The sequence below is a fragment of the Hemitrygon akajei genome, chromosome 12, assembly GCF_048418815.1.
Source record: "Hemitrygon akajei chromosome 12, sHemAka1.3, whole genome shotgun sequence".
In the NCBI taxonomy this organism is placed as follows: Eukaryota; Metazoa; Chordata; class Chondrichthyes; order Myliobatiformes; family Dasyatidae; genus Hemitrygon; species Hemitrygon akajei.
This window is the reverse complement of record NC_133135.1, coordinates 9,559,774-9,579,417: the sequence shown is the minus strand read 5'-3', so window position 1 is coordinate 9,579,417 and position 19,644 is coordinate 9,559,774. Positions and strand designations below refer to the sequence as shown.

Here is a 19,644-nt window from a genome sequence, read left to right as displayed (position 1 = left end):
TCATTCCTAAATTCCCGATGAAAAGTTCCAGAACCTGGGCTTCTGTACCTCCCTCTGCAGCTGGATCCTTGACTTCCTAATGGGAGACCGCAGTCTGTGTGGATTGGTAATAACCTCTCCACCTCTTTGACAATCAATAATGGGGTGTGTGCTTAGCCCACTGCTCTAATCTCTCTACACCTATGTGTGACTAGGCATAGCTCAAATGCCATCTATAAATTTGCTGATGATATTGTTGGCAGGATCTCAGATGGTGACAAGCGAGGATACAGGAGCAAGGTATACCAGCTAGTTGAGTGGTGTCACAGCAACAAGGTTGCACTTACTAAAGAGCTGCTTGTGGACTTCAGAAAGCATAGGACCAGGGAACACACAGCAGTCCTCACTGAGGGATCAGAAGTGGACGAGCAATTTCAAGTTCCTGGGTGTTCCTCACCTGGTCCCAACATATCGATGCAGCTGTAAAGAAGGCAAGACAGCAGCTACTTCATGTTTCATTAGAAGTTTGAGAAGATTTGTTTTGTCACCAAAAACACTCACAAATATCTACATGAAACATGGGGAGCATTCTAACTGGCTGCAACACTGTCTGGTATGGGGTTGGAGGGGGTGCTACTGCACAGGATTGAAAAAAAGCTACAGAGAGTTGTAAAATTAGTCAGCTCTATCATGGGTACTAGCCTTTGTAGTATCCAAGATGTCTTCAAGGAATGGTGCCCCAAAAGCCAGTGTCCATCATGGAGGACCTCCACCACGTAGGACATGCCCTCTTCTCATTGTTACCATCAGGAATGAGGTCCAGGATCCTGTAGGGACAAGCTCAATGATTCAGGAACAGCTTCTTCCACTCTGCCATCAGATTTCTGAATGGACATTGAACCCATGAACACTACCTCACTATGTTTTTTCTTGCACTACTTATTTAATTTAATTATTTAATATATGCTTACTGTAATTCACAGTTTTTTTCCTATAATTACCATGTATTGCATTGTACTGCTGCCACAAATATAACAAATTTCACGGCATACACCAGAAATATTAAACCTGATTCTGACATTCCAAAGGCGTACAACTTAATGGGTTAATTTGGAATTTGGTTACATGGGTGTAATTGCACAGCACGAGCTCACTGGGCCAGGAGAGCCTGTTTTCGTGCTGTGTCTCGAAATCAAAAAAAGTAGAAAATTGTTCTGGCCTACATATATCCCACAATCAGCATCACTTTTAAAATTAGCATATTGTCTGATCATTGTCACATTCTTACATGCTGAAAACTCCCGCTGGTAAAAGAAATTGGCTGTTGCATTTCTTACAAAGTGAATAAAACTGCAAAAAAACATTCTTTTTGTTGGAAGGGCTCAGAATTTCCTGAGGTTATGAAAGACTCATTGAAGGGAGAGACCAGCACAGTCCTGGGATGTGGGCAGCCTGTAAATGACACCACGCTTCTGGCCCAACAAAGCATGCCAACAACGCACTAGCACTAACCTGTATGTCGTTCGGAATATGGGAGGAAACCACAGCACCTACAGGAAATCCACGTGATCATGCAGGGAACTTGCAAACTCCTGATAGTGATCCGTGGTCACCTACGCTGTATTAGTGTTACTATGGTCAAAGTCAAAGTAAATTTATTATGGATGTGTGTTTCTGTCATCGACAAAAACAATGTGGTGTGCAGGATCACCAGTGGAGGCTGCAACAAAAACTACATCGATCAGACAGGACGTAAACTCACTACGCGTTTTATGAGAACACAAACCGGTGGTGTGGAAACACGATCCACTATCGTTGATATCAATTCATGAAGACCGAGGACATCACTTTAACTGGGACATCGTGGAGTTTCTCGTGCAGGCAAACATGAAGCAGGCAGGAGAATTTTTAGAAGTGTGTTTCTCTTCTGATAACTTCGTAAACAGACATATTGAAATAGATGCCATCAACAGACCCCTAAGAGCCAAAGAAACGCGAGCCAATAGAATTCAAAGGTCAGCTGAAGGGGTAGCCAATCAGGACTGAGGCAAGTGAACGGGACCTATATAAACGTGAGCACTCCCAGAGAGAAACACTAACAACTGCCCGCTAAGGATGTCACCTCGACTGGTGATGAAACATTTGCAAGCTAATTGGCAAGCTTGGTGAAACGCCTCAACCCCAGCTACCAGTATAAGTCACCTTTTCCTGTACAACCTTGAGATTTGATTTCTCACAGACATTTACAGGAAAATAAAGAAATACAAAAGAATTTATGAAAGACTGGACATTAACAAAGACTGACAAACAACCAATGTGCAAAAGAAGTCCAATTGAGTAAATATATAATACAGAGAATATGAGTCGCAGAGTCCTTGAAAGTGAGTCTGTAGGTTGTGGAATTGGTTCAGAGTTGTGGTAAGTGAAGTTATCCAGGCCAGTTAAAGAGCCTTATGGATTGCAGGGTACTTTGATGGGCCAAATGGCCTAATACTACTCCATTATAACTGTTCTTGAACATGGTGTGTGGTATACTGGGAACAGAGTGTTAGGCAGCATCTGTGGAGAGAACAGTTGACTCTTTGAGTCAAAGACTGAAAAGGAAGGGAGAAGAGGCCATGCCACTTACAGGCAAATGCAGGAATTGAAACTCGAACACTGGTGCTATAACGTATTACACAAACCACTGTGCTATCGTACCCCCCACTGTGACCATCCCGTAGGGGGCACGGTATTATAACGGTTAGCATCAGGCTTTACAGTGGGAGGTTCCCAACCATTTTTATGCCATAGTCACCTTCCATATCAGGAACCCCTGCTTTACAGGGTCTTTGCAAACAGCCACTCCTAGTGGCTACCGGTATAGGACTGTAGGAACAATCGGCCAGTGGAAATGGTAGGGGCGGGTTTGATTTCAACACTTAAGAGAAATTCGGATAAGTACATGGATTGGAGGGGGGTGGTGGGCCATCGTGCGGGTGCGGGTCGATGGAACTAAGCAGAATAATAGTTTGCCATGGTCTAGATGGGCCAAAGGGCCTGTTTCTGTACTGCAGTGCTCTATAATTCTATGACTCTATTTAATATTGGAATTCTGAGCTTGGGGAACAATTGGCTGTTTTGAGTGAGTATCTCTTCTGTCAGCAATTGTTTCGTCAGTGTGATCTGTAGGCATGCCCTCAGTGACATAGAAGTCCAGGCCTCCAAAGGAAATTGCATTGGCCCCACGTGGTACCTCAGTCTTACTTCAGCCCTGCACACTGATATTCTCTATGTTGTCGGGAAAGAGAGATATAGAAGTCCCTTGACTTCCCTAACTCTAATGCTAGTGTTTGCCTTCTATCAGTCTGGTGACCACTGGCTGACAATGAGCCCATTGAGGCTGATCAGTAAGTTCACAGAATGATTGCAGCTCCTCTGTCACTGGACACAGCGTGATCTCCTCGGTTCGGATGATGGCCTGAGGTGTTAGTTCAGAGGGGAGGGGGAGCTGGGTGTTAGACGGTGGAATCCAGTGTTCTGCTGGGTAAGGAGTCCCTGTGGGATGTGTGGCTTTTCTTTGGGTTTCCTCCCACCGTCCAAAGACGTACGGGGAAGGTTAGTCATTGCTCGGGTTAGAGGTTGCTGGGCAGCGTGGCTCAAAGGGATGGAGGAGCCTATTCCACACTGTATCTCTAAATTAAATAAAGACGGCAGTCAGCATGATCCAGAAGCCTAGCAGTTAGTGTGACACATCCCTCTTTACGTCAGCGGCACAGCAGTAGAAACTGCATGTAGTTTCAAAGTCGTGGGAGTGCAGACCTTGCACAAAAGGGGCAAGTAACTTCATGAAGATCCCGCCAACCCTGCTCATGGACTGTTTGCCCCACTTCCATCGGGGGAGGGGGGGAGACGATGTAGTATCCACACCAGGACCAGCAGATTCAAAAAGACTTACTTTCCCCATGCCGTAAGGCTGACCAACACCTCCACCCGCTAACCCAACCACCACTACTTTACCATTTTCCATCAGTCATCTTATGTACAGTCACTCCTGTGCCTAGAGTCACTTTATGGATTTGCAAATAAGTTCCTCCTTTTCTCTGTTCTGAAGGCAGTGTCCTTGGATGCTAGACTCTTGTCCTGATGGAAACAAGGAGGGTAGTGGTTAGTTACCTGCAGTAGATGGGAATACAGAGTCAGAATCAGATTCACATTCATCACTAACTTAGATGTCTGAAACTTTGTATTGTTGCAGCCGTACAGTGCAAAGTCATAAAATTACAATAAATTACAAATATTAAGTAATTAGATTAATTAAAAAGCAAAAATGAGAGGCTGTCCATGGATTCTTGGACCAATCAGAAATCTGATAGTGGAGGAGGAGAAGTTGTTCTTGAATTTTTGGGTTTTTGTCCCTCCTCCCGAATGGTAGTTACAAGAAGAGGACATAGCCTGGATGATGGGCGTCCTTAGTGATCGATGCCTCCTTCTTGAGTTGTTAACTTTTAAAGATAATCCTTGAACATTGGGGAGGGTTGTGCCCATGATGGAGCTGGCTGAACCTACAACTGTCGGCAGCCTCTTGCGATCCTGTGCATTAGAGCTTCTGTACAAGGTAGTGATGTGACCAGTCGGAATGTGCTCCACCGCTGACCTGTAAAAGTACATTAAGTGTGTTATAAATCTTTATGTACGAATCTTATTTGAAGTCACAGTCAGAGCATCTCTTGAAGAGCAGATTGGCCTTCAGGGGCTGTGTGGCTGGCACCTGCTTCTAAGTCATATGTTTGTGTACAATAATTAATTTTCCATCATTGAACTAAGCATAAGGTTCAGTAGGAACTGAACACTGCAAATCAGCACGGTAGCACTGCAGTTTGGGCAATGTTTGTTTTTTTTTACAGTGCCAGCAATCAGCAATCAGGGTTCAATTCCCACTGCTCTTTGTAAGAATTTTGTATGTTCTCCCTGTGACCACAGGGGTTGCCTCCTACGTTCTAAGCATGTATGGGCTAGTAAGTTATGGGAATGCTATGTTGGCACTGGAAGCTTGGTGACACTTGTGGGCTGCCCCAGCACAATACACGGACTGCGTAGGTCGTTGTCGAAAATGGTGCATTTCAGTGGTATGGTTCAATGTTTCAGTTCACATGTGACAAATAAGGCTAATCTTTAATTTTTAATTTGAATATCTTCTAGTAATAGTATTTGTGAAACAGAATCTTCTTTTCCTTTTTGGGTCAGCCATGATGAAATGGCAGAATAAACTTGATGGGCCAAATGGCCTAATTCTGCTCCTATATCTTATGGTCTTCTTAAGCCCATCACCCCTACTGGGGCATAGGGTGCCAACAGCAGCTTGCCAGATTCTCTGTCCTGGGCCAATAGAAGGTTGATCGGCCCTGTGGCTTCTACTTTCACCATATGACTTTATACGCCTTCTAGGCGAAGATTTTCCTCACTCAGGGATGAGGTCTTTGGAGCTTCTGTAGCTCTTTTTTTTACTGGATGTTGTGCTAACCTCATGTCCAAACTTCCTCCTTTCGCAGCCGGGCGGGACGGTCCGTGGCAGAGTTGTGGAACAAAATGCAAAGCCTTTATTCTGTCACCAATGCATGTTCATCTCGTACAACAGTAGACAAAGTTCTTCCCAGCTGTTATTTTGGTGGAGTGATGTGATGCTACTAGGAAAATGCTTGTAAGTGTCAGTTCGAGCTTCAAAGTGCCCAGCATTAAACAACCGGCTGTAGGAGACTGAATGATCAGAACATGTTGGACATGATGAGATGCTGCTAAGTATATAGATTTCTTCTCCATCTGCCTCGGCGGAGTTAGGACTTCTGAGAACACACTCCCGCAGGCGTGAAGAGCCCTCCCACATCTTATCAAAAGGGCCACATTTCTAGTTGTGTCCGAGTTACTTTGTGCATAAGCTATTCGATCTTGTTCAGCTTCAAACCTACATATGATCCAGCAGTGGGAATTACTGAATGAACAGTCTGACGACCTCTGATAGAACAGAGACTCAAGACTGAAGATTGTTTAATATTATTTCCAGTACATTAATGTAAAGGAGAATGAAATAATTATTGTTACTCCAGATCCGATGCAGCACAAAAAAACACACACAATGAGATTTTTAAAAAACACAATAATAAAAAGAAATACGATAAATATAAATACTTAAGATAACTTATAGGCATAGAATGATTGTACTGTATGTCCATAAAGTGAAGTTATGTACAGGAATCATAGAGTCACAGGGCATGGGAACAGGTCATAGTCCTGAACTAACATCCATTTAATACATGCCGGGCTATTATTCTGCCTAGTCATTTTGACCTGCACCTGGACCATAGCCATCCATACCCCACCCATCCATGTACCCATCCAAATTACTCCTAAATGTTGCAATTGAGACTGCATGCACCACCTCCAGTGGAAACTCATTCCACACTCTCATCACCCTCTGAGTAAAGACGTTCCCCTCAGGTTCTCCTGAAGTACTTCACCTTTCACACTTGCCTATGAACTGTGGTCCTAATCTCAGTCGACCTCAGCGGAAGAGGCTTGGATTCCGTGATGTGTGGAACTGTGTCTACACCTCTCTGCAGATTTCTGTGGGTCTAGTAGAACATTTGTTGTACCAAGCCATCATGCATCCAGATAATAAAATTAAGATTTTCTGCAGACGGTGGAAATACAGAGCAACACGCACAAAATGCTGGAGGAATTCAGCAGGTCAGGAAGCATCTATGGGGGGGAATAAACAATGTGTCCTGATGAAGGATCTCAGTCCGAAATGTTGACTGTTTTGACTCTTTATTCATTTCCATAGATGTTGCCTGAGCTGCTGTTCCTCCAGTATTTTCTGAGTGTTGTTATGAATTTAATAATATTATGGGAGTTCATTTCTTTGCCGGGGTGTCTGTAATCTATAACCTGGGCATTCTGCAAATCTAATTTCTATACTGAGTGGTTGCATCACAGTGGAGAGTGTCAGCAACTTTAAATTCCTCTTTGTTATCATTTCAGAGGACCTGTCTTGGGCCCAGTATTAAGTACCATTAAGAAGAAAGCACAGCTTTCAGAATGTCATCTAAAACTTTGACAAACTTCTGTAGGTGTGTGGTGAAGAATATATTCACAGGTTCTGCCACAGCCCGGTATAGGAATACGAATGCCCTTGAATGGAAAAGCATACAAAAAGTAGTGGATATGACCGAGTCCATCACAGGAAAAACCCTCCACACCATTGAGCCCATCTACCCGAAGCGCTGTTGCATGAAGGCCACATCCATCGTCAAAGACCTCCCACCATCCAGGCCATGCTGTCTTCTCACTGCTACCATCCAGAAGGAAATACAGGAGCCTCAGGACCCATACCACCAGGTTCAGAAACAGTTATTACCCTTCAGCCATCAGGCTCCTGAACCAGAAGGGATATTGAACTTCACTCAACTTCACTCACCGCAATGCTGAACGGTTCTCACAAACTTTGGATTTAACTTTTAAGAACTCTTTAACTCACGCTCTCAATATTTATTGATTATTATTTTGTTTATTTTTCTTCCTGTATTTGCACAGTTGACCTTTGCACATTCACTGTTTGTCCATCTTGAGTGTGGTTTTTCATTGATTCTATTGTGTTTCTTCATATTTCCTGTAGACGCCCACAACAAAATGAACCTCAGGGTTGTACGGTAGTGTGTAAAAGTCTTAGGGACATATATAGAGCACCTAAAGCTTTTGCATAGGACTGTATTTGTCAACATGGAGCAGAGAGTGAGTTTGTAAATCTGTTGGGGGCAAAGAATGTTGGGAATGATGAGGGCGGAACATCATGGGACAGGTATGGGGCAGATGGCACAGAAGGAGTGCCAGGGGCAGGGGGTCATGCATTCACAGAGACACCCAAACACCCAGGCCTGGGGCACCAGGCGAGGTCATTTGATTCCACTGTTTATTCTGCTCCATAGATGCTGCCTGACTGCCTGAGTTCCTCCAGCACTTTGTCTGTGTTACGAGGGTATTGCTTAAATTAGAGAGCATCAGACATAAGGGAGAGGATGGAAAATCTTGGGCTGTTTTCTCCAGAACAGGAATTCTCAACCCTTTTTATGCCATGGACCCCTACCATTAACCAAGGGGACCATGAACCTCAGGCTGGAGGTTCAAAGGAGTTTCAAAGGCTGAGAGGAGACCTGATGGAGTTCCTCCAGCATTTTGTGTGTGTAATTCTGGAGAGCACACAGTTTAGGTGAGGGGAGAAGTTTTAAAGGGGATGTACAGGGCACATATTTTTTGACACAGACAGTGGACCGTGCCTCAAATGGGCTGTTGGGGAGAGTGGTGGAAGCAAATATGGTAGTCGCTTTTAGGAGACTTTGAGTTTGACACATGGATGCTCAGGGAATATGAGGATATGGGTCCTGTTCAGGCATAAAGAATATAGTTTAATTTAGCATTAACAACCAGTAGTGACATGATGGGCCGAAAGGCCTGTTCCTGTGCTGTATTATTATTTGTTTATTTAGAGACATTTTGTGGAACCGTTCCTTCTGGCTCAATTAGCTGCTCCACCCAGTAATCCACCTATTTAACTCTCGCCTAATCTCAGGATAATTTACAATGACCTATTAACCGGTAGATCTTTGGACTGTGGGAGGAAACTGGAGCACCCAGAAGAAACTCACGTATTCCGTGGGGAGAACGTGATGAATTTGCTTACAGAGGATGACAGAACTGAACACCAAACAGGGGAATGCCCTGGGCGGTAATCGCGTTGTGCTAACCGCTACACTACCATAGTGACCACAATGTTCTCATTCCCTTCGTGAGCAGTGCTCTGATTAAAATGAAGCATCTCAGATTCTTAAAGGAGCCACGTCCCTCCCAATTAGAAATGAAAAGCTGAGGAAGGAGAGATGTTTACAGTTATGTATTTGTCATTTGTCATGATGAACTCATTCTGTCAGGGTCAAGGCAATCCCCTCTCGTTTATTGTTCTGTCACAGTCCATTTCGTACGAGGGAATTGAAGAAAAGGCCTGTGGATTGTGATGTGAGGACTCTAAATGCTAAGGCCCTCTGGTTATTTTCAAACCGGTGAAGTAAAAATTTAACAAAAATCATTCATCACAAACGCTGTTAGTATTTTCCCACCGAGGAACTTACTTACTTAAGCCCATCACCCCCACCGGAGCATAAGCCACAGACAGCAGCTCACCAGAGTCTTTTGACCTGGGCCAGTCTCTCAAGTTGTCCCCAGGCATGGCCCACCTTCCTCTCCCAGGCTGAGGCCTTTGGAACTTCCAATGGTATTGCTTAGCTCTGGGTCACTCTCCCCATGACTCCCCTTCTTTCGCAGCTATGCTTGGGACCATCCATAGCAGAGTTCCACCAAGGAAGATTATGTGTAAATTTCACAGAGACAATACGATGAATAGGAGACTCTAGGATCGACATAAAGGGTAAACCTGGTCCGACCGGGTCTGCGAACGTTAACCTATGCCCCTTACGAACCACCCCCACAAAAAAAAGTAAGACATCTCACTGAGACTGTGGGAAATAACTCCTGGAATTATCCAGTCTACACTTCTTTTAATTGTTTTTAAATCTAGGAACTGACATCTTAAGCTCTGAATTGTCAGCTCCTGAGAGGAGTTAGACAATGCTTAAAGCAACAGTCCCTGCAGAATTCACCGTGTTATCATTGATTTGGGACCGATGTGCTGTAGAGAGCCAAGACAGGGAAAGAAACTGCAGCAATTTTCACTGCCATTGTAATCATTTGCAAAGAAATGGTTCAGCACTGCTGGGAATATGTTAAAAATGGTTTTTTTTCCTGCATGTCCCTGCCTCCCTCCTCTCTGTCTCTAAGAGAACGAAATGATCTGTTTGAAGGGAACAATTCCCATGACTTCATTTGCAAAGCACTGAGCTTCCTTCTGCTTCCTTTTATGCTGAGGAAAAATGGCAGTAATCATTAATAACATTTCCTGTCAGCGACAAAGAAACCCTCATTGTCCTGATGTCTTGCCAGTTTAATCGTGTGCATTCACCTAGATGTTAACTATTTTGAGACAGTTTCAATGCCGGGCTCTGATTTCCCACACCAGGTGCTATATAACTCTGAAAAGGCAGCAAATGGATCTTTTTTTTGTTGTTGCTGTTATTGAGGAGGGGGCATATGAATATGTAGTGGTACTGATTGGCAGTCTCTCGTCTTATTCCTTAAAGGGGGTCTGTGCGATGCTGAGTCCATGAATTCACTGCCCTCCCTTGTCTGGACTGTCACCTTAGTTCCACACGTCAGCAGAGGAAGGTGTTGACCTGCGGAGGTGGGAGCAGCAGTTGAGTCTGGAAGATGGACACGGCAAGACTTTGTGTGGCTCCGTGTGGTACGTTTCAATGTTACAATCAGTTCTACTTCTTATGACATATATCGATCTTATATCAATCTTATAACAATCAGATATCGATCTTAGTATGTGTATGCTTGGTGTGGGCTGGCTGTCGTTACCGTTGCATAAGCATGTGCACAAGAGGTCATATCAGGCCAAATCAGCCATTTTGGATTGGCAGAGTAGGATTTGCTCACAAAATATTCCGTTTGTTATCTGCAAGTAGTTTTTCATTGATTCTCCGCTATACCTACTCATGGGGAAGGCTTCAGGAGTAAATCCCGAGGACAAATCCAGAGCTGAGGTCCTGAAGGTGGTCTTATGTTGAGTTCAATACTGACTGACAACTCCTGCTACGCCACTGGTGCCAAACCGTAGCGGTCTCTGCCGTTCCTGTGAATTCATTACCTGTGCGAAGAGGTGGAGCCTGTTGCATGGGCAACAAGTTGCTCTCCATATTGTACTGCCCTGGCTTGTTTACTGGGTTGTGTATCCCATAGACAGCTAGGACACAACACCCATGGTCAACCCCAACCAAAGGAGGGCTTTCATTGAATTTCTTGTATTTCTGTGCTCTACTGTGAATGCCTGCAAGAAAACAAATCTCAGGGTGTATATGTAGTTTGATAATAAATTTATTTTGAACTTTGAAATGCTGGAGGAACTCAGCAAGTCAGGCAGCATCTGTGGAGGGGAATAGGCAGTCAATGTTTCAGGCCAAGACCATTCGTCAGGGTTAGGATCTGGCTGTGTGGCCATTAAAGTCTGCTCTACCACATAGAAAGATCCTGGCTGGTCCACCCTTGGCCTCCTCTCCTCTTCTCTGCTTGCTCTCTATAGTCCTTGGGTCCAGAATTCCTTCTCTGCTTTGAGTGTGTTCAGTGATTGAGCTCTCAAAGTTGTTTGAGGCGGAGAATTCCACAGGAGAGCCAAGGGACTGCAGGCACTGGACCCCGGAGCAGCGTGTAGTCACTCGGAGGAGCTCAGCAGGCCAAGCAGCAACAGTAGGCAGAAAGGAACTGTCGGTGCTTGTGCTCGAAACCATATGTCCATTTCAAGGTGTTCAGGTAATGAAAATTAGTCATCACAGGATGCTGCCTAGATTAGAGAGATGAGGAGAAGCTAAGCGAGCTTGGGCTTTTTCTCTTTGGAGCGAAGGAGGATGAGAGGTGACTTGATGGAGGTGTACAAGATGATAACTGGCATAGTTCGCATGCACAGACACAGACTTTTTTGCACGGCAGAATTGGCTAATATGAAGGGGCATAATTTTAAGGTGATTGAAGAAAAGTATAGGGGTTGGTATAGGTAGTCAGAAGTAGGTTCTTCACATAGAGAGTGGTAAGTACATGGAACTCACTGCAAGGAGTAGTGGTGGATGTGGTTACTGTAGGGACATTTAAGAGACTTAGACAGATGCAATGGACAATGAGGAAATGAAGGGAGGAGGTTAGATTGACTAGAGTAGGTTAAAAGTTTGGCACAGCATTGTGGGCTGAAGGGCCTGTACTCTGCTGGGGTGTTTTATGCCCTATGTTCCACGAATACCCTTGTTTTTTGTCCTTGAGATGTGGTAGTGAGCAGCCATCTTGACCCACTGCAGTCCTTCTGATAAAGGCATCCCACAATCACAGTGGGGAGGGAGTTCCCGGATCTAGGTAGGACCATAAGAAGCCTCCAAAGGAAATTGCTTTGGCCACACGTGGTACCTCAGTCTTACTTCAGCCCTGCACACTGATATTCTCTATGTTGTCGGGAAAGAGAGATATAGAAGTCCCTTGACTTCCCTAACTCTAATGCTAGTGTTTGCCTTCTATCAGTCTGGTGACCACTGGCTGACAATGAGCCCATTGAGTCTGATCAGTAAGTTCACAGAATGATTGCAGCTCCTCTGTCACGGGGCACAGTGTGATCTCCTGTAGTTTTGCTCATGTCAGTTTGGATGATAGCCTGAGGTGTAAGACCATCGAATCCAGTGTCCTGCAAGTAACACGGGAAGTTAGTGGGTTACGTAAGGCTCTCTGTAAACCAATTGTTCCATTATTCAGGAGTGTCTATTTTCCATGGCTACTCTTGTTATGTCACTCTGCCTTTCTTTTTTCATTTTATTTAAAATTAGAGTGTGGAACAGGCCCTTACGGTCCACTGAGCTGGCCCACCCAGCAACCCACCTATTTAACCCAAGATTAATCACAGGACAATTTACAATGATCAATTAACTTACTAACTGGTACATCTTTGGACTGTGGGAGGAAACCAGAGTTCCCGGAGGAAACCCACACACACACACGAAGGAGTATATAAAACTTGCTTACAGACGGCATTGGAATTGAATTCTGAAATCTGTGCCTAGAGCTGCAATTGCATCGCGCTGACCAGCACACTGATGTAGCACCCCATTTCCTATCATTCTTTCATTTCATAATCCCATAAGAATAGGAGTGGAGTTAGGCCATTCAGCCCATCAATCTGCTCTGTTGTTCAATCATGGCTGATTTTTTTCAAGCCCATTCTCCTGCCTTGTTCCTGTAAACTTTAAACGTCTTTACCATTGAAGATCCTACCAATCTCTGTATCAAATTCAGCATCCATAGTTGTTTGTGGAGATGACCTCCACAGATTCACCACACTCTGTCTGAAGAAATTCCTCCTCCTCTCTGTTCTTAAGGAACATTCCTTCATTCTGAAAGGGAGGGGGTGTTCTCTAGTCTGAAACTCTTCTACTAATGGAAGAATCCTTTTCATGTAAACTCTATCCAGACATTTCAGTACCAGTAGGTTTCAATGCAAGACCCGCCCCCACCCATTCCTTCTGAACTCCGTCAAGTACTGGCTCTTTGACCCATGATATTATGTTCACCTTTTAATTTAATCCAAGATTAATCCTCTCGTTCTCCTTTGATCCAAAGAGAAAGCTGCTAGTTTGCTCAACCTATCCTTGTACAACATGTTTTGTAATCCAGGCAGCATCCTGGTAAATCTCCTCTACATCCTCTTTGAAGCTTTCACATCCTTCCCATAAGAGGGAAACATTTTGTAAGTTCCACATGGTCACAGGGAGAATGTACAAATCCCTTACAGACAATGGTGGAATTGAACGCGGGCCACCAGCACTGAAATATCGTTGCACTAAATGCTACACTATCATGCTGTAAATTAATAAAAAGTAAACTTGGTTAATGAATGTGCGTGGAAATTGGAGAGGAGATGATCATGGTGAGACTATACAAATTCCTACCAGATAGCAGCGGAATTTAACCCGAGTCACCAGTACTGTAACAGCATTACGTTAACTGCTATTCTACCGCACGGTCCATAACTCCTTATAGGCAGCAGCGGAATTGAATCTCGGTGACCGGCGCTGTAACGGTGTATGCTAAACACTACACCACCATGCCTTAAGATAATAGGAAATACATTTGGTAATGTCTTTGTAATGCATGTGGAAAGAAACTGAATACCCATGTGGTCATAGGCAGAATGTACAGACACTTTATAGAGGGTGGCCGGGATTGGACCTGGGTCGCTGGCACCGTAATAACGTTACACTATGGACTCACTTTCAAGAGCTCAACAACTCCGGTTATGGACATTTATTTATTATTTCTGTTGTGTTTTTTCTCTCAGCTCCGTCTGATAAAATCAGAGGTGTGGGCATAGCCGAGCACACTCGTTTCTCAATTGCTAGGAATTTTCAGACTATTCTAGTGGCTTGCTGGAGATTTACGTAGATATTGATGTGTAGTCCTAATTGTTTAATGCAATTGTGTGGTGACTTTGGGATGATACCAGTCATAGGTATGACTGTCAGAACAATGAATACCCTGTTCATGTTCCAAAGTCTTTCAATTTCCTCTTTTAATACAGCATATTTCTGGTGTTTTTTGCTTACTGATTTCTGTTTGTTATGTGTGTTTGGAATGGGTCTATCTATAAGTAAGTTGTTCTTGCCTGTTTATCCTGTAATATTCTACCCGGACGGTTATTATGGATTGTCCTATCTGTAATATAATTTGTGGGACTCTGACTCTAAAACTGTTTATAGCAAGGTATGATACCTTTTATGAGTTTATAATTTTAAAGCAAGATTTTGGTGAATGATGTTTGCCTCTTGATTGTGCTTGTGCAAGTAATCAGATTGTGTTAAACTGCTCATTATTATTATTTCTTTCTGCATTTTCACAATTTGTTGCCTTTTGCACATTGGTTGTTCGTCTGTCTTGTTGGATGTGGTCTTTAATTGATTCTATTGTGTTTCTTTGTACTTACTGTGAATACCCACAAGAAAATCAATCTCAGGGTAGTATATGGTGACATATATGTACTTTGATAATGAATTTACTCTGAACTTTTTGAGCTATGCCACCATGTTACCCATAACTCCTTACAGACAAGGGTGGGAATTGAATCCAGGTCACTGGCACAGTAATAGCATTACATTAAACTCCACCATACTGCCCCCCAGTATCTCTGCAAAGATTCAGGAAGAATGATAGTGAATGTAAAATAATATTAAGCACATTTGATAATAAACAGAGCACATGCACGTAACCCCACTAACAGCAAAAGCTCCTGTATTCTTGTCAAGTGAGTTGAAATTAACTGCTAGGAGTTGATGAAGACATGGTGACAAATGATAAAATCCCCAAGTATTGTGTAACGTCAGCGAGGTTTGTAGTTTTGATTTTAATTAAATTTTAATATAATTTAAATCCTTTGATTTCCATTTTTTAATATTCTGATAATACATTATTTGTATTTAATTGACTGAATCTTTGAAATTGCCTTCAGTGAGCCAGATTTCAATGGGGCCAATTATATGAAGATATCATGGCATCTAATTAGATTTGAAGTGGGTTTCGTGTTGGTCCTCTAACCTTGTTTACTCATTAAATTAACCTGTTTGCACTTGTTGCATTCTTCACTGGCTTTTTTTTTGACTCTTTCATTCACTCCCCTTCTCCCAAGTTCTTGTTTCCTTTTCTTTCCGATTGTTTTGAAGATGTTATTTCTTACGAGGAGGTTCACAGATGTCTTCCTTTGCTCTGCCAAGGTTTACCATTTCCTGCATTAAAAAACACCGGCAATTTTCATCCTCGTTTACAGCACACACAAAACCTAGAATCAGAGAGAAATGCAATGTAGAAACAGGCCCTTCGGCCCACCGAGTTCATGCTGACCACCATGCACCCATTAATTCCGCATTCCAGTGAACCCCTTCCCAATGCACCTCAGATTCTATCACATTTCTGCACACCAGGGGTAACACACAGTATTTAGCTATCATACCAGTTTTCTTCCTCTTCTCTGTTCCAAGGGAACATCCTTGTAGTCTGAGGCTATGCCCTCTGATCCTAGACTCTCCAAGTGTAGGAAACATCCTCTCCACATCCACTCCATCTTGGCCTTTCAATTTTCGAGGTTTCAATGAGATTCTTCCCCCCCCCCCCCCAACTTATAAACTGCAGGGACGCACAGGCCCTGGCCATGAAATATGCCTCATGTTAACCCCTTCACTCCCAGAATCATTCTCGTGAACCTCCTCTGGACCAGCACATCCTTTCTTAGATAAGGGGCCCAAAATTTCTCACACTACCCCAAGCGTGATCTGACCAATGCCTTATAAAGCCTCAATATTACACCTTTGCTTTTATATTCTTGTGCTTTAGAAATTAATACTAACATTGCGTTTGCCTTCCTTAGCACTGACTCAGCTGGCAAATTAACCTTCAGGCAATCCTGCACCAGGACTCACAAAACCCTTTAAACCTCTGATCTCTGGATTTTCTCCTCGTCTAGAAAATAGTCTACGCCTTTATTCCTTCTAGCAAAGTGCATAACCATACACTTCCCTATACTATATTCCATCTGAAACTTCTTTGCCCATTTTCTTAAGAAGTCCAAGTCCTTTGCAGACTCAACACTACCTCTGTATCATCCACCAATTTGGCCACAAAGTTATCAGTTCCACCCTACAGATTACAGATTATTGACGTACCACCTACAGATTGCTTCCAGACAGTGAAGACATTGGTTAGAATTGAAACCCGATCGGTGAGTGCTTTTGCGCTGCGAAGCATTGCACTAACTGCTACACTAACGTGCTGCCCCATATTTCCAATATATGGAAATCCCTCTTGGTTCACTACTCAGCATACCCCCTGTCCCCAGTGGACATAAAGTATCGATCACCACAGCACATGGGTAGTTCAATGATCAAAGTAAATTTATTATTAAAGTACATATATGTCACCATAAACTTCAAGAGGACCACAACCTTGTCGGAGGGTTTGGAGGCTTGCGTGCCTCAGTGACCTGACAAGCTATGTTGGCTGGAGTCAGGGTCTTGTGCTTTGATTCTTGGTGGGGTCACCCATGCCAAACGTAAAGGCCAGACTAAAAGTGATCCACCAGTCCTCCAGGTTCAGCGGTTCAGTTCAGGGATAACAGCCCTGACTGGTAAAATAAAATTGTTACTGAAACAGAATGAAGAATCCTACATCTGTCAGTAGGATGATATTTCTGAGTTTCCACCCGGGACTTTCATGACTGACTGTAAACCAAGAGGAAGCTACTGACGTCATGAAGGAAGCCTTGAACGCCACTATCGATGGAAGAACTTCATTGTTGCCTAAGCACCAGCGGTGTAACGGGTAGAAGAAGAAGAAATATCTAACCGTATACTACACTGGGATTCATTTTCTTGTGGGCAATCACAGTAAGTACAAGAAACACGATAGAATCAATGAAAGACCATACCCAACAGCGTGAACAGCAGCCAATGTACAAAATAAAACTAACAAACTGTGCAACTAGAAAAAGAAAGCGTAATAATAATAATAGTAATAAATTCAGATTCAGATTAAGTTTGTCATTTAGAAACCACAAATGCAATGTTAAAAAAATGAGACAATGTTCCTCCAGAATGATATCACAAAAGCATATGACAAAACAGACTACACCAGAAAATCCACATAACGTTTGGTAATCCCCAATCCAGAGTCCGGAGAGGCTGCTGCATATTAATATCATGCTACCGTCTTAACGCGTTCCCCGGAAAGGAGCTCCAAACCCACCAGACAAACAAGACCAAAAACTAAAGCTACAAGACCTGCACAAAACCACATAGCTACAACAGTGCAAACAATAGCATAATTGATAAAAAAACAGACCATGGGCACAGTAAAAATAGTCCAAAGATGTTAAAGGACTATAAGTTCAAAAGAAATCACCACACAGTTTCCACAAGTCCCCAGGGTCCCGACAGACTCGCCATCCCACGCCGGCGGCAGAAGGGAATACCCCAGCTATGGACTTCCATGGCGCCGCCCGACTCAGCCTCGCAGACGCAGCACACAATGAAAGCTCCGTCGAACCCAGCCTCGCAGATGCAGCACACACCGAAAGCGATCTGACCGCAGCGGACTCCGTCGAACCTCCGAGCCGACAACCATCCCCTCCGGCACAGCTTCTGTGAGCAACATCCTCTGCCGAGCATATTAAAACGGCCTCGCCAACGGCCATCGACGACCCCGAGGACTGGGGGCCTGTTCTTCCCAGCTGAGTCCCAGACCTCACAGCAACAGCAGCAACGAAGAAGGTCTTCCTGGAGATTTTCCAATGTTCCTCCATGCTCCCACGTCCGTTTTCAATCGATTATGATTGCGCACAGCACCCCACTTCACAAATAACAGATAATCAGTTCCGGAGTGGCTGCTGCAAGCTGCGTCGCACCGCCATCTTGGAAAAAAAAATCTAATAAGTAATCTATTTGAAGATCCCTTGAAAATGAGTCCAGTCGAGTGGGGCAAGTGAAGTTACCCCTTCTGGTTCAAGAGCCAGATTTACAAACTTGCTCTCCGCTCCACGATGACAAATACGGTGCTGTGTATTTCATCAGTACGAGGGAAAACAACAACAGACTGGAGAGTATAATGCCAAAGTGCAGTGCAGGCAGATTGTGAAGTCAAGAGTCCATGTCCATTTATCCGTAGTCTTATTCAAAATTTAATTTTGAGATACAGCACAGTAACAGGCCCTTCCAGCCCAGTGAGCCTGCACTGCTCAACTACACCCATGTCTTTGGACTGTGGGAGGAAACCAGAGCACCTGGAGGAAACTCACGCAGTCACTGGGAGAACGTACCAACTCCTTACAGGCAGTGGCAGGAATTAAATCACGGTCACTGGCATGGTAATAGTGCCATGTTAATTACTACAATACTGTGCTGTCCCTGCTTATAGCAGCAGAATTAAAATTGTCCTTTAGTCTGGTTTCCTTGAGAGTGATTGAGGTAGGAGGGGGTCTTGGATTACGTTGGCTGAGACCATGGTGGGGAGGCTGGTTTCTGTGGAGTGCTGAGTTGAGACCACAATTCCCTGCAGTTGTGGGCAGAGCAGTCACCAAACTGAGATGCATCCAGAATGTCAAAGTTGTTCAGAGTCACCAAGGATGTGTCACATTTCTTTAAAAGGGAAGGGTAATGATCACAGAAACTGATCTCTGTGGAATGCTTGAATGATCAGGAGGTACCTAACAATGTGCTCACTGAGTGTATGTTCGTGGTCTTCTGCTGCTGTAGCCCATCCACTTCACGGTTCGATGCACTGTGTGTTCAGAGATGCTCTTCTGTTCACTACTGTTCTAACATGTAGTTAATTGAGTTATTAGTGATCCATGACTTTAAAAAGCTCTGGAAACTCCTCTGTTCTTTTCTGCATGAAGGTCCCAGGAGATCAACGGGTTCTGAAATACTCAAACCATCCCATCAGGCACCTTTCTTGGATCACATTTCTTCCCAATTCTGACGTTTGGTCTGAACAACAACTGAACCTCTAGACCATGTCGACATGCTTTTATGCTTTGAGTTGCTGCCACATGATTTGTATTTATGAGCAGATGTATAGGTGCACCCGATGAAGTGAGCACTGAGTGTAGGCCATAGAACAATGCTGCACAGCATGGGCCAAAGAGAAAAGCCCCAGCTTGCTTAGTCTACGCTCTCCGTTCCAGGCAGCATCCTGCTAAATCTCATCTACACCCTCTCTAAAGCTTCCACATCCTTACTATAATAACCAAACACAAGGTGGGTTAACTCCTGCTCTGCTTTTTCAGGAACCTCCCTCCCGCCCACACGCAGAATCATCTGGCCACTCGGGCATGTTATCTCAAGCAATTATCAAAAGAAGAAATGTGTTTAGTCATCTGTGCCTGAGGTGGACAAGGACGGTGAATGGGAGCTGCTTCCTGAAGGTTATATGTTTGTTTTGCAGCGTATC

At 43.9% G+C, this 19,644-nt stretch overlaps 1 protein-coding gene across 2 annotated transcripts in view; it reads left to right on the top strand.

Annotated features, from left to right (window-relative positions):
* adgrl2a (adhesion G protein-coupled receptor L2a) overlaps positions 1-19,644 on the top strand; it is an 852,977-nt gene that overhangs the window by 173,260 nt on the left and 660,073 nt on the right. For both annotated transcript variants that reach the window (XM_073062547.1, XM_073062548.1), the window contains one exon: positions 10,203-10,363. The gene's annotated coding sequence lies outside the window, so the exon portion shown is untranslated. The remainder of the gene's footprint in view (positions 1-10,202; positions 10,364-19,644) is intronic.